A 14,948-nucleotide genomic window follows, 5' to 3' on the forward strand; every position below is an offset into this window, starting at 1 on the left:
TTTTGTTTATTGATCATGGCTTGCATTAGCATTCTACCTAGGGAATAATGCCACTTTAACTTGTTTACTGAGTGAGAGGTGACATGGAAATATTTATAAGATTGATTATTGATCTCATTTCTTGTTTTCATGAATTCTAGTCTCTTTAATTGAAAACAAATGCATTTAAGGAGTCCTTAGCAATGTTTTGTCATAAATATCTAAATTTTTAATGTGTTAGGAGGCCAAGAAAATATACCTGAAATGTGAAGCTTATTCCTTATAACAATGCTAACAAGATTTCATAAATATCCAGTCCAGATATATTATCTTATGATTTTTGAGACAAAATGGCTGTTGATATTGAGGCTTTCAATCATACACAATTTTGATTCGAAGAGGAGAATATAATAAAAATCAGAAGTGTTCTCAGAAACACTTCTTGTTTGTTCTCTCTCAGTAAAATGATGAGCTCATTATGAAAGGTTTTACACTGAATTACTAGATCAACTCCAGAGAAATCTGGGGACATGCAAGATCTGCCACATTCTTATTCTTCTTTCAACTTTACTTTGGTAAATTGATATACAAAAAATTACACGCACATTTAATATATACATCTTGGTGAATTTGGCATATGCATACACCATCCATGATACTGTCACCAACACTAAAGTACTAAATACATCTATATCCATCACCTCTAAAATTTTTTTACATATCGTTTTTTGCTTCTTTTGTTAAGAACACACAACATAAGATCATCCTCTTAATATATCTTAAATTGCACAATAATTTAAAAAATAGAACATATTTTAAGAGCATTGTTACCTATAGGTACTATGCTATACAGTACACTTTTTGAAATTGTGGACGTGCTTTGTATTTTAACTCAATTGTCACATATACATCACTTCAGTTCAATCACTCAGTCGTGTCTGCCTCTTTGCAACCCCATGAATCACAGCACGCCAGGCCTCCCTGTCCATCACCAACTCCCGGAGTTCACTCAGACTCACGTCCATTGAGTCAGTGATGCCATCCAGCCATCTCATCCTCTGTTGTCCCCTTCTTCTCCTGCCCCCAATCCCTCCCAGCATCAGAGTCTTTTCAAATGAGTCAACTCTTCACATGAGGTGGCCAAAGTACTGGAGTTTCAGCTTCAGCATCATTCCTTTCAAAGAAATCCCAGGACTGATCTCCTTCAGAATGGACTGGTTGGATCTCCTTGCAGTCCAAGGGACTCTCAAGAGTCTTCTCCAACACCACAGTTCAAAAGCATCAATTCTTCAGCGTTCAGCTTTCTTCACAGTCCAACTCTCACATCTATACATGACTACTGGAAAAACCATAGCCTTGACTAGACGGACCTTTGTTGGCAAAGTAATGTCTCTGCTTTTGAATATGCTCTCTAGATTGGTCATAACTTTTCTTCCAAGGAGTAAGTGTCTTTTAATTTCATGGCTGCAATCACCATCTGCAGTGATTTTGGAGCCCCCCAAAAATAAAGTCTGCCACTGTTCCCACTGTTTCCCCATCTATTTTCCATGAAGTGATGGGACCAGATGTCATGATCTTCATTTTCTGAATGTTGAGCTTTAAGCCAACTTTTTCACTCTCCTCTTTCACTTTCATCAAGAGGCTTTTAGTTCCTCTTCATTTTCTGCCATAAGGGTGGTGTCATCTGCATATCTGAGGTTCTTGATATTTCTCCCAGCAATCTTGATTCCAGCTTGTGCTTCTTCCAGACCAGCGTTTCTCATGATGTACTCTGCATATAAGTTAAATAAGCAGATATTGCCAAACTTAATAAATTGAACACTTAAAATGAGTTAATAAATTGTGTGTAAATTAAAATGATAACTTTTAAAAAGTAAATTTGTAACATTTTTACACAAAGATCACACATTTAAAAACCTACATAATATATCATTCTGAAATAAAATGCAGATATTTATTTAAAAAGCATTTTTGTCAATTTCAATAACTACAAAGCCTGTTGAGTTTTATCTAGGATGACATAAATAATTATCACAAGAAATCACACACACATGTGCACACACACACACACACACACATACATATGTGTATAGATAGATAGATAGATATAGATATGTTGCCCGTTAGAGTAGAATTTCACCTAATGAGATTTGGAGTCACATACAATTTATAGACTAGCAAGAGTTATGGAATATGTGTTAATCTGTTTAGGGCTCAGTCCATAAATTAAGTAAAAGTTCAGTTGATTTGTTCTCTTTATTTATTATGTGACGTCTCAAGATGTGCAGTTGAGACTTTGAAAAAAAAACTTTTTAATGTGGTAAGTAGGCTGTCATTTCTGGCACAACCTGTCTGAAACAACTTCCACTAAGAGAATCACTTAGGACTCATCTAATACAGATATAAAATGTCATAGTAGTTTTCAAGTTATTCTTCTCATGTGACAGTTTTTGAAAAAGCAAATTCTTGCTCAGATTTCACCTACCAAATACAGTTAAGCATGCTGTGCTATGCTAAGTCACTTCAGTCGTGCCTGACTCTTTGCAATCTTATGGACTCTAGCCCACCAGGCTCCTCTGACCATGGGATTCTTCGGGCAAGAATCGTGGAGTGGGTTGCCATGATCTCGTCGAGGGGATTTTTCTGACCAGCGATCTAACCCTCATCTCTTAAGTCTCCTGCACTGAATTGGCAGGTGGGTTCTTGACCATTAACGCCACCAAGGAAGCCCTAAATGCATGCTACTCTAATTTCTAGAGTTTCAGTGGAAATTTCCATGAAATTTCAGTGAACACCTGACATTTTTGTCTTTTTCTTCATCCTCAAAGGAGTTGGCCCCCTGGACTATGGTTCACAGCTTGAGTGCTGCTTACCTAAACCAGTCCCCACAGGAAATGTTTTTTCCACCTTTGGATTTATGAAATCAACTGAAGGATTAATTGTGGATGATTTAGCTCAGACAATAAAATGCAAAATATATACAGCCTTTTCATTTAGATAATTTTGCATGTGACAGTCCATTATTGGCAATCTATGGTGTTTGAATAATTTCCAATTCTTATTTCATAGGAATTAAGAAAAAAGACCCAGTTAGCTGTGAATAAGGCTATTGCCACTGGTCTGTCTTGTTCTGGATTCATTGTTTTCTTCTCTTTTCCATGATTTGTGAAATTCTGAGGAGGGTTTTATTTCTCATAGATTGGATCAGTCACTATTATTCACCCCAGGATATTCTCAGTTCTTTTTAACTGGGTCATTATTTTTCCAAGGTTCTTAGCTAAATGCTGCTGTCTATCACTGAAAATTAGGAGATCTTTACAGCATGGTTTGCCTAGTCCTGTGACGTTCTGACTCGGAGCACTCTCCGGGTATAAAGCCCAGCTGTCCCTGCATTCTGTTAGCACTGCGGGACTGCAGAGTTTTTGCCTCTTTTTTTCTTGAGAAGAGGATTCTTCACATTGAGCCTGTCCTTCAAAAGGACATCCCTCACCCAGCAGAGTCATGGGTATCACAACACTGTCTGCATAACTTTAAACATCCTGTGGAGTACTATTTCACATTTGCTGTCATATTTTATTTTTTTCTTCTTCAATTCTTTTTAAATTTTTATTTTTACTTTATTTTACTTTACAATACTGTATTGGTTTTGCCATACATTGACATGAATCTGCCACGGGTGTACATGAGTTCCCAATCCTGAACCCCTCTCCCACCTCCTACCCCATATCATCTCTCTGGATCATCCCTGTGCACCAGCCCCAAACATCAATACAGTATACTAACACATATATATGGAATTTAGAAAGATGGTAAGGATAACCCTGTATGCAAGACAGCAAAAGAGACACAGATGTATAGAACGGAATTTTGGACTCTGAGGGAGAGGGAGAGGGTGGGATGATTTGGGAGAATGGCATTGAAACATGTATACTATCATGTAAGAAACGAATCGCCAGTCTATGTTCGATACAGGATACAGGATGCTGTCATATTTTAAAGTTGTGTTATATGTCTATTTTTGTAATTTTTTTATTAGAGTTGATTTATAAGGTTGTGCTAGTTTCTGCTGTACAACAAAGTGAATCAGTTATGCATACGTGTGTGTGTGTGTGTATGAGTCGTGTCCAACTCTGTGACCCCATGGACTATAGCCTGCCAGGCTCCTCTACCCATGAAATTCTTCAGGCAAGAATATTGGAACACGTAGCTATTCCCTTCTCCAGGGGATCTTCCTGAAACAAGAATCGAACCTGGGTCTCCTGCATTGCAGGCAGATTCTTTATGGGTCTGAGCCACCAGGGATATACATATGTGTATATTGCCAATTCAGTGAAACTTTAGGCAGAACCTAAACTTGTGTCTGTTTCTAGAAGAAGAATATTTACAAAAGTGTACCTCTATGACTTGTCTGGAAATAATTTTTGAATTATTAGTATTTTATTTAAAATCATTTCAATCCCACTCAGGAGGCTCAATTTTATGTTTTAGTAAAGTTGTCAACTTTAGTAAGCTGGTAATGAGGACGCTGGTATCCTGAAATAACTAAAGTACTCAGATAAGCTTGAGACATGAGATTAATAAAACAAACTAAAGCACACAATGGAAATACTCTTGCTGCTTGTTTTACTGTTCTTTGATGGAGCCAAATTGTATGCATACCAATGAGATTCAAGTGTGTGCGTGTGTTTCCTCATAAATGAAATTGGTTACCTTGGGAAGGTGACATAAAAGCATAGTAGAAAGGTTATGACATCAGATTGAAAGACCTTTTAAAATCTGTATCATTACTTGTAAATTATTCTAATTCTCTTAGTTAAAATTTCCTTGACTGAAGACTTCACTGGTAGTCCAGTGGTTGAGTCTTCATGCTTCCACAGCAGAGGGCATGGGTTTGATCCCCAGTCAGGGAAGTTCTGCATGTTGAGCAGTGCAGCCAAAACAAAACAAAACAAAACAAAACAAAACAAAAAAACTCTGATTGTAAAATGAGAGAATAAAATTCCCTATCCCATGTTGTTGTTTGGAAGATCAATGAACATAATATCTGGTATGTCCTTACCTCTGAGGTTTGAATATGGCCAAGTTCAGCAACTGGATTATTATTTGGGACTAGCTACTAAACAATAAATCATTTGTACAAAGCCTGGGAGTCTTTCAGATATATTCAGTCAATCTCCTTTTTAAAAAACAAAGCACAGAATTTAGAGCAGAATCAATCTTTTAGTCTGTCACTGATGATTCTTTTGCATACAAAATCCCATGCTCTTGGATGCCTTATTTGTATGGGCTCAAATAAGACAGCGTTGGGCCAAGTACACCTCAGTAAACCCCCAAAAGGAAGACTCAATTTTCTTTACCGTTGTATGGGGTCATATCAGTGTTTGAAAATCAGCTGGCCAACACAAAACATATTCTCACATCTTTAAGATCTGGGCTGATAGAACAGAGAGTTGACATGTCTGACACTGGCTGGTGCTTCTCTAAATGGAGATGAAGAGATACTAAAAAAAAAATAATAATAATAAATAAAATTAAAAAAAATTACTTTGTTGGAACCTAAGTCTTCAGATATTTGGAGCATTCTTAAACTAACGCTGAACAGTAGTATATCCTGAAGTACATAAAACAATTTTATAACTGTACCTACAAATAATGCTGGGCTTCCCAGGTGGCTCAGATGGTAAAGAATCTGTGTGCAATGCAGGAGCCCTGGTTTTGATCCATGGGTCAGGAAGATCCCCTGGCAAAGGGAATGAAAACCCATTTCAGTATTCTTGCCTGGAGAATCCCATGGACAGAGGAGCCTGGCAGGCTACATTCCATGGGGTCACTATTTTCTACATGAAAGGGAAAAATCTGCTTTCAGAGTTAAGTATAAAAGAAAATGAAAAAGTGAATTCAAATTCATAGATTTTTGCCTCTGGAATATATCACCTAGTTTTATGAGCTACTTTCATTTCCTTTAATTCCACACGTATTTATACCTCTAAATTGAACTTGAATAGTAAAAAATAGTAAATGAAATACATAATATGAAAATTTATAAAATGCCAATATCAAAATGATTGCAATTAATTATAATCTGAAATGTGATATGTTAAATGTTATACTATAAGTTACTTCAAACATAATATATGAAAATATCCCACTGTAAGTTACATGACAAAAAACTACATAATTCTCTGCTAAAATAACTCAATAGTTTCAAGTAATATTTAGTATGTAATTCTTTCAATCAATTATTTCATTATAGTAAGTATAATGCACTGTTTTAAATCTGATTACAAGAGGAAATAAAATTTTAATGACTATCACACCTTAATGTCAATTACATTTTGGCTTTATATTCTCAAGGATAAATTATTTATCTCAACTATGAGAAAAAGAATAAAGGATATAAAAATATGTTAGAAGGAACTACCCTAATGTTATTTTTAATAAAAATTACATTTAATATTTCTGTTGAAAAAGAAATGGATCACTAGTTCTGCTTTTAATCTCATAGATTCAGAATCTCAAGGAAGGAACATTTTTGTGTATACTGAGGAACAGCACTGACTTGTGATTAACATTCTCTCTTGGTCCCAGCACTGTAAATGCCACTGCTTTCTGTAAGAGTAACTTCTAGTCCTTTGAGACAGTGAGCAAAATCATGTCTTGTAGAAGGTAAAAATGTTCCCTTTCCTTGCTCTAGGGAGACTGTGTGTGTTTATAAGTGCATATCCATGAGCACAATGACCCGAATTAGAATTGACCCAATCGATAAACCTTAAACTTTTTCTTTTCATTGCAAACTTTTGAATAAAAGAAAAAAAAAAATGAATAGCTTCTACTGTTCTGAGAAAAAGTAAGGTAAGCATGAATGAGGATCTAGGTGCCCAGACAAGCTTGAGCCATGAGATTAATAAAACAAATGAGCACACAATGAAAAAGCTCTTCGGCTTGATTTACTGTTCTTTTATGAAGCCAAATTACATGTTACCATGTAAAATTAAAGTGTGTGTGTGTGTTTTCTCATAGATAAAATTGTTTACCTTGGAAAGACAATGTAAGAGTACACTAGAAAGGTGATGACATTAGACTGAGGGACCATTTGAAACCTGTGTCGCCCCCCAAAAAAGAAAACCTCAAGTGAACCATTAAGTAATATCTAAAGTAAGATCAAAAGGTTGCTCTTCAGCAAACTGTTGATACTATCTCTCCCCTTCCATATCATGAAAGACACACCCTCCACAGACCCAGACCCCTGAACTCATAGGTCTTCTTTTCTAGAATATTCCTGGTTTCCAACTCTTGCTGCATTATGCTAGGTTATTGTTAAAGGGATTCTCATTTGTTCCCCTACTATAATTAGGAAAAAAAAAAAAAACACTTCTTTCTTTGTACCTTTACATTTACCTTCAAATTGTAAATATTCTTTTTTGCCCCAAGCCTGCACGCATAGTGTGTCTCGGAATAAGTAACCACCATTCAGGGGGAAATCATATATGATTTTATATTCTTTGAAGATTCAGCAAGAGATATTTGATAAATAATTGAAAATATAGATCAAAGGAACTACCCTAGAAGGATATATTTGAGAGTCATTATCTTAATTGAAATCATTAATATGGTTGAATTTCCATTGGAGAGTAGTATAGGAGAGTTTATAGACAAATAAAAAAAGAGGACATAAGATGAAACCTTGAAGGGCATCATTAGAGAGATGAAATAGGAGCTTGTGAAGAAAAACACAGAGAGATTATAGGTGCAGGAAGATCAAGAGAGTAGCATTATCAGAATGACAGAGAAGATAATATTTAAGAGTAAGTTAACATTATTGCCCCAGGAAAGTGAAGTAATGTAATCATTGTAACACTGGAGAAGAACTAATTGGATTTAGTTTTAGTGTGATAGTCACTCAGTGGTGTCTGGCTCTTTGCAACCCCATGGACTATAGCCTGCAAGGCTCCTCTGTCCATGGAATCCTCCAGGCAAGGATACTGGAATATTTCCTTCTCCAGTTTTGTATTATATGGGGACACAAATAGTGCTAACTGGAGAAGGAAATGGCAATCCACTTCAGTATTCTTGCCTGGGAAATCCCATGGACAGAAGCGGTTAACTGGCTGTTACAGTCCATGGGGTTCCAAAGAGTCAGACACAGCTGAGGATGCACGCGCAGTAAAGCTGACAGACAGTGAATGCTTTCCTGAACTGGCAGAGAAGAGATTGCAGTCAGTGGAGAGGCAAGTGTCTTAGACCACTTCAGCCTAGACCTGAAGTGTTTTATTTTTGTCTGTTCAAAGAACAGCATTTTAAGAGGTCAAGACCATTTCCAGAAGAGAATCATCATGATTTGAGTGATTCAAAATTCTTATATGAAAAAGAACATAGAAGAAATTAGATATTTTGGTGAAGGAATAAAACACTAGAAGTGATGAATAGTGACATAAAAATATTTTCAAGACTTTTATACATACCAAGAATTGTATATGCTTCCACAGGAAACCAGTAGGACCATTATTTTGACAGACTGGGGGTGTCAGACTGTGAAACCACACAAGTGCTATAAGCTGGCCTTTAGAGTGTAAATATTAAAGAAATATTAACTTTAAGAATAAATGGTTATTTATAATAAAAGGTAATACTATAGAGATTTTCAACAATACATGTTGAGAAAGTAATGTTTATACATTAAAAAATATACCTAAAATAAAGAGGTTTTTGCTTTATTTACACCTATAAATAAATTTCCTATTTGTCCCCAAATTATTTATAAACTTTGCAATTAAAATTCAGTAAAGTAACCTGTATCTTTCAAAATCTGTTTCAGTGGTTGGAGTAACAGTGCAATAGCCTTTTAAGATTTGGTGTTTTTCTTAAGAAAACATGGATTCGAAGAAAATGTAGGACAACATTGTCTGAAACTGACATTTGCCCTTAAACTTAAACACAAATGACTCACCAAAATAAATATAATGCATAATTCATCCCTGGTACAATAATCATATTAATGACACATCTGAAGTCAAAAGATTATAAGTGTATTACACAAGTATTAACTTGTAAATTGCTGCCAGATTAATGGATTTAGCAGATAGAATACAATCTTATTAAATGTGTTAATGACGTTTAAGTGGGTATGGAAAACAGAAAAAGTCATTACGAAACATTAAGCTTTGCTAACACAGATTTCCTTCAGGATAAGGAACTAAGCTCATGCTATTTTCAGTAGACAACAATATATTCTTTCAAAAGTGAAAGCAAGGAAAATACATTTTCTGAATTGCAATCTTCTAACATTGTTCTGGCTTTTAGATATAAAAAAGAAGTAGCCTGGTTCATGTGATGTACATATAAGACCAAATAATAAAATAATGCTCAAACTACCACACAATTGCACTCATTTCACAGGCTAGTAAAGTAATGCTCAAAATTCTCCAAGCCAGCCTTCAGCAGTACGTGAACCATGAACTTCCAGACATTCAAGCTGGTTTTAGAAAAGGCAGAGGAACCAGAGACCAAATTGCCAACATCCACTGGATCATGGAAAAAGCAAGAGAGTTCCAGAAAAATGTCTATTTCTGCTTTGTTGACTATGCCAAAGCTTTTGACTGTGTGGATCACAATAAACTGTGGAAAATTCTGAAGGAGATGGGAATACCAGACCACCTGACCTGCCCCTTGAGAAACGTATATGCAGGTCAGGAAGCAACAGTTAGAACTGGACATGGAAAAACAGACTGATTCTAAATAGGAAAAGGAGTACGTCAAGGCTGTATATTATCACCCTGCTTATTTAACTTCTATGCAGAGTACATCATGAGAAACGCTGGGCCAGAAGAAGCACAAGCTGGAATCAAGTTTGCTGGGAGAAATATCAATAACCTCAGATATGTAGATGACATCACCCTTACGGCAGAAAGTTAAGAGGAACTAAAAAACCTCTTGATGAAAGTAAAAGAGGAGAGTGAAAAAGTTGGCTTAAAGCTCAACATTCAGAATACGAAGATCATGACATCTGGTCACATCACTTCATGGGAAATAGATGGGGAAACAGTGTAAACAGTGTCAGACTTTATTTTGGGGGGCTCCAAATCACTGCAGATGGTGATTACAGCTATGAAATTAAAAGACGCTTACTCCTTGGAAGGAAAGGTATGAGCAACCTAGATAGCATATTTAAAAGCAGAGACATTACTTTGCCAACAAATGTCCATCTAGTGAAGGCTATGGTTTTTCCAGTGATCATATATGGATATGAGAGTTGGACTGTGAAGAAAGCTGAGTGCCGAAGAATTGATGCGTTGAACTATGGTGTTGGAGAAGACTCTTGAGAGTCCCTTGCACTGCAAGGAGATCCACCCAGTCCATCCTAAAGGAGATCTGTCCTGGGTGTTCATTGGAAGGACTGATGCTGAAGCTGAAACTCCAATACTTTGGCCACCTCATGCGTAGAGTTGACTCATTGGAAAAGACCCTGATGCTGGGAGGGATTGGGGGCAGGAGGAGAAGGGGATGACAGAGGATGAGATGGCTGGATGGCATCACGGACTCGATGGACCTGAGTCTGAGTGAACTCCAGGAGTTGGTGATGGACAAGGAGGCCTGGCGTGCTGTGATTCATGGGGTCACAAAGAGTCAGACACAACTGAGTGACTGAACTGAACTGAACTGAACTGAATAACAGTTATAACTAGAAACATTCAAGAACATTTACAGGTATAGAATAGTGTACATACATTCTATTTAACTGTTCAAATATGTGTATTGCAAATGAAATTATCCAAAGCAAATTTTAAATTTAATCAAGTCAGTCTATTATATTACAGAGTTGGTAAAAAAAAAAAAAAAAGAAATTACTTTCAGGTAGTTTATGTAGGAAAAGGTCATATTTATTTTATTTCAATTATTCTAAATATGCAGTTTTATACACTGTGAGTGAATTATTTTATAAGTAATCAAGAAAAGTTTACAGATAAGAATATTCAAATAAGAGAGTATAATAAAAAGAGGAAGGTAAGTGAGAAGCATTAAATATTAATACCCACATACAAATACACATCAAAGACCACATCTGAAATAAAAACTGCAGAGTGACTTTTGAAAACACCTCTGACTCTTAGGAAGCTAGTCTTGTTTGCTCACTGCTTAGAAATAGTTTTACTTCCCTGGAATATTCATTTCACTTCTGGATAGTAGTCTAAATCCTCTTTCTCAAGGCACTAACTGAAATATTTGGATTTTCTATAAATCTCCAATGCAGAGATTTAAGGACAGAATATTTTTCAAAATAATTCTATTCTTAAATTTCTATATTGCTGATGTTTATATACATAGTGAAGATTCTTGAAGTGGTTTGCCTGATTCTATTATAAAAGTAAATGGTTGGTCCATCAGTTTAATGGATAGGTCCAGAAAATGTTGTGAGTTTTTATGGAAGAGTAAGATAACAAGACAATTTCATTAGTTAAACTTTGATGGCAATTTATCAAAGCCACTAGATATTACAAACATAATTTTTAAAAGTGTTTCACTATATCTTTAAAAAATTATCCGAGAATTATTGTTCTGCCTTCATTTTTCTGTATCTCAACTCTCTGAATGCAAAATGATTTACATTTGTGGAGTTTTATTTTTTCTAGATGGAGCAAATAAATATGTTAATTCTTTCATGACTAACATGGTATGATCTGTAATGTTTTATTTAATTACCAGACACATTATTTAAATACTATATTAAATTATGGCTTCAATTACTTTTGTCTATATGTCACTCATACCATTGATTTATCACTAAAGAAATTATCCACCTTCCAGAAATCTGCATGGCATAGAATCTTGTATATGTATCCATATATATCTTAAATTTATACCAAATTTCTTGACTTTAGATGTTTGCATCCCAATAAAAATTTACCATCAACACATGTTTATATGACAAATAACATGTGATAAACAATGCTTGTATAAATGACTGATATGCTTAAAAGGGCTTCCCTGGTAACTCAGTAGGTAAAGAATCTGCCTGCAATGCGGAAGACCCAGGTTGGATCCCTGGGTTGGGAAGATCCCCTGGAGGAAGGCATGGCAACTCACTCCAGTATTCTTGCCTGGAGAATCGTCATGAACAGAGGAACCTGGTGGGCTACAGTGGGGTTGCAAAGAGTCAGATGCGATTGAATCAACAAAGCACAGCACAGCACAATATGCTTAAAAACAATTTAAAGTGGAGTGTTAAATTATTTTATATGTTAAACCTATATATGTCCTAGTATTTTTAAACAAATGTTGTACTGTTTCCATATTTGGCAAAGACATGTTAATACATGGTTAGCACTCAAATTATATGTAGAATAAATGAATGTGTAAAAAAGCAAATATTTTTAACAAAGCTGGGCGTGTATTTTCCTTGCAAAAATCCAGAGAAAATCACACTGATCATTCAAGTTTGAGCTCCTCAGAAAGTATAAAATGGCAACTTTAAAGCAGGAAGTAGTAAGAAATGATATTCCAAAACATCTGCATTTTTAATACGTTTGTTTAATTCTGGCATTAACATTCATTTTATTTATCCTGGTATACGAAAGCCCAATAGGTGCCCATGCCTCATTGCTTTAACATATGCTGTTTCAGTTGCTGAAAAGAATATGAGATGACAGATTTTGGGGAGAAATACAGTTACCATCCAGCTGTAATCAAATCATTAACATGAAAGATCATGTCCAGATAAACTATTCTGAACCTCTGTTATCAGGATGAGAAGAGTTCTTTTTAAAAATGATTTCGAGTCTTGTTGATTGAATGTCTGCCTTATAGCAACTCGTTTTTTGTTTTTGTTGAGAGATCATGTTCTCACATTTTAGAAAAGCTACATTTTTTGTATGTTTGTTGGTTTCTGCCAAATATCAACATGAATCAGCCATAGGTAAACATATCAGAAGCTCTTAGATTTTATGGTAAAAAATTTTGAATTAGACTGCTATAATGTAGCAAATGTTTTACTTTTCCCTGGGTAAATATTTTTAATAATGCAGGCAAATAACCCAGGGTGGGGAAAAAAAAAAAACTCTTATAGATCAATTGTCAAAATTACTTTAAAATAATGCAGCAGAAAGCTTGGGTTTTAAAACAATAATAGTTTTATATTAAATTATGATTTCTGACCTTACAAAAGATAACTTACTTCAATATGTGATGCAATCTTAAAGTCAAAACCCTGACAAAACTATACTTTCAGTCAGATCAACTCTCCTGATTTAAAACAAAAACATAAAAGGCTAGACATGCTGAAAAAAATAATGTTGTTGTTGTTTAGTTGCTAAGTTGTGTCCGACTCTTTGCAACCCCATGGACTGTAGCCCACCAGGCTCCTCTGTCCATGGGATTCTCCAGGCAAGAATACTGGAGTGGGTTGCCATTTTCTTCCCTAGGGGATCTTCCCAATCCAGGGATTGAACCTGGGTCTTCTGCCTTGGCAAGTTCTTTACCACTGAGGGAACAAAATAATATGGAGAAAGAATTATGAAGCAACACTGAGGTAGGCGGTCAGTGATGATATGAGGGGGAAAAGCCAGAGTATTTAGGAGGACCAGATACTTGAAAAGTTTGATGCTGCTTTCCACACTGAGGAATCTTGTTTATCTGAAAACTAGAGAGAAGGCTGAAAAAAAGTTGAATAGAGATTTTGACAACCTCTTGTATCTGTACTGACAAAAGTGGGAATTCAAGCCCCATAAAGAAGAGCGAATCCTCTGAATCATGTCAGAATTCAAGCTGGGATCCTTGAAGGACCTCACGTTAACAGTAGGGATGAATCCAAAGTAGAACATCCTCACAAAGAATTTAGCTCCGAAGTAAAGTATATTCTACACATGCATACGACTAATGGTATAGCCTTAAAACACATGAAGTTGAAATATGATAGAACTAAAGGATGAGATAGGCACAACCATAATCACACTGGAACACTACACAGATATTCCGCAAATCAATAAAAGAAGGAGCCAAAATGTATCATTCGTGGATACCAGAAATTTGTCATTCTAGCAAATTTCAGCAAATCAAATTTGTACATGTTGCATTATCTGATAACATAATAAAATGCAAATGTAGCTTTAGCCATGCCAACAAAATGTAAAACTTTCAATTTGTATGGTAAAGAGTAGTGTTAGTTGCTCAGTTGAGTATGATTCTTTGTGACCCCATGGACTGTAGCCCACCAGGCTCCTCTCTCCATGGGATTCTCCAGGTGAGACTGCTGGAGTGGGTTGCCATGCCTTTCTCCAGTGGATCTTCTGATTCAGGGACTGAACCCTGGTCTCCTGCACTGGGAGGCAGATTCTTTGCTATCTGAGCCATCATGGAAGAGGAAGAAAGGGTACAAGTCAATGACTAACCAATAGTCTTAAGGAGACAGAAAAGGAAGCTCAACTTAAACTGAATGATACATTAATTTTATAAAAAGCAGCATCTTCACTGACTAAGGAGCAACAAAGCCAAATTATAATATTTGGACAAGAATAGGAAAAATAAGAGCCAAAGCTAAACCTGAACAATAAATTAATGAAGGAAAATAAAAATTATAAATATCATAAATGAGAAAAATGTCCACAAGTAGTAATCCTAGAGACAGTAAAAAGATAGGAGGACCATCTGACAAATTGATAGCAATAAATTTGAAAGGTTTGACGAAGTAGAAAAACTTCTTGAAAATTATAATACCCAGTTTGACTCAAAAATATGATTATGACATAGCTCAAAGAAAGTGAATCCATAATTCATAAGCTTTCCCACAATGAAAATCCAAGGTTCAAAGAATTTCTCAATGAATTCTTCCAAACATCAAAAGAAGACATTCTATGAGTATCTTACAAACACTTCCAGAAAGCAAAAATAAAGGTCCAATGTCCAGCTAGTTTTGTCAGGCCAGTGTAACACTGATACAACAACCATAGGCATTATGAGAAAGGAAAGCTAAAAGTCAA

The sequence above is a fragment of the Oryx dammah genome, unplaced genomic scaffold, assembly GCF_014754425.2.
Source record: "Oryx dammah isolate SB20612 unplaced genomic scaffold, SCBI_Odam_1.1 HiC_scaffold_22, whole genome shotgun sequence".
In the NCBI taxonomy this organism is placed as follows: domain Eukaryota; kingdom Metazoa; phylum Chordata; class Mammalia; order Artiodactyla; family Bovidae; genus Oryx; species Oryx dammah.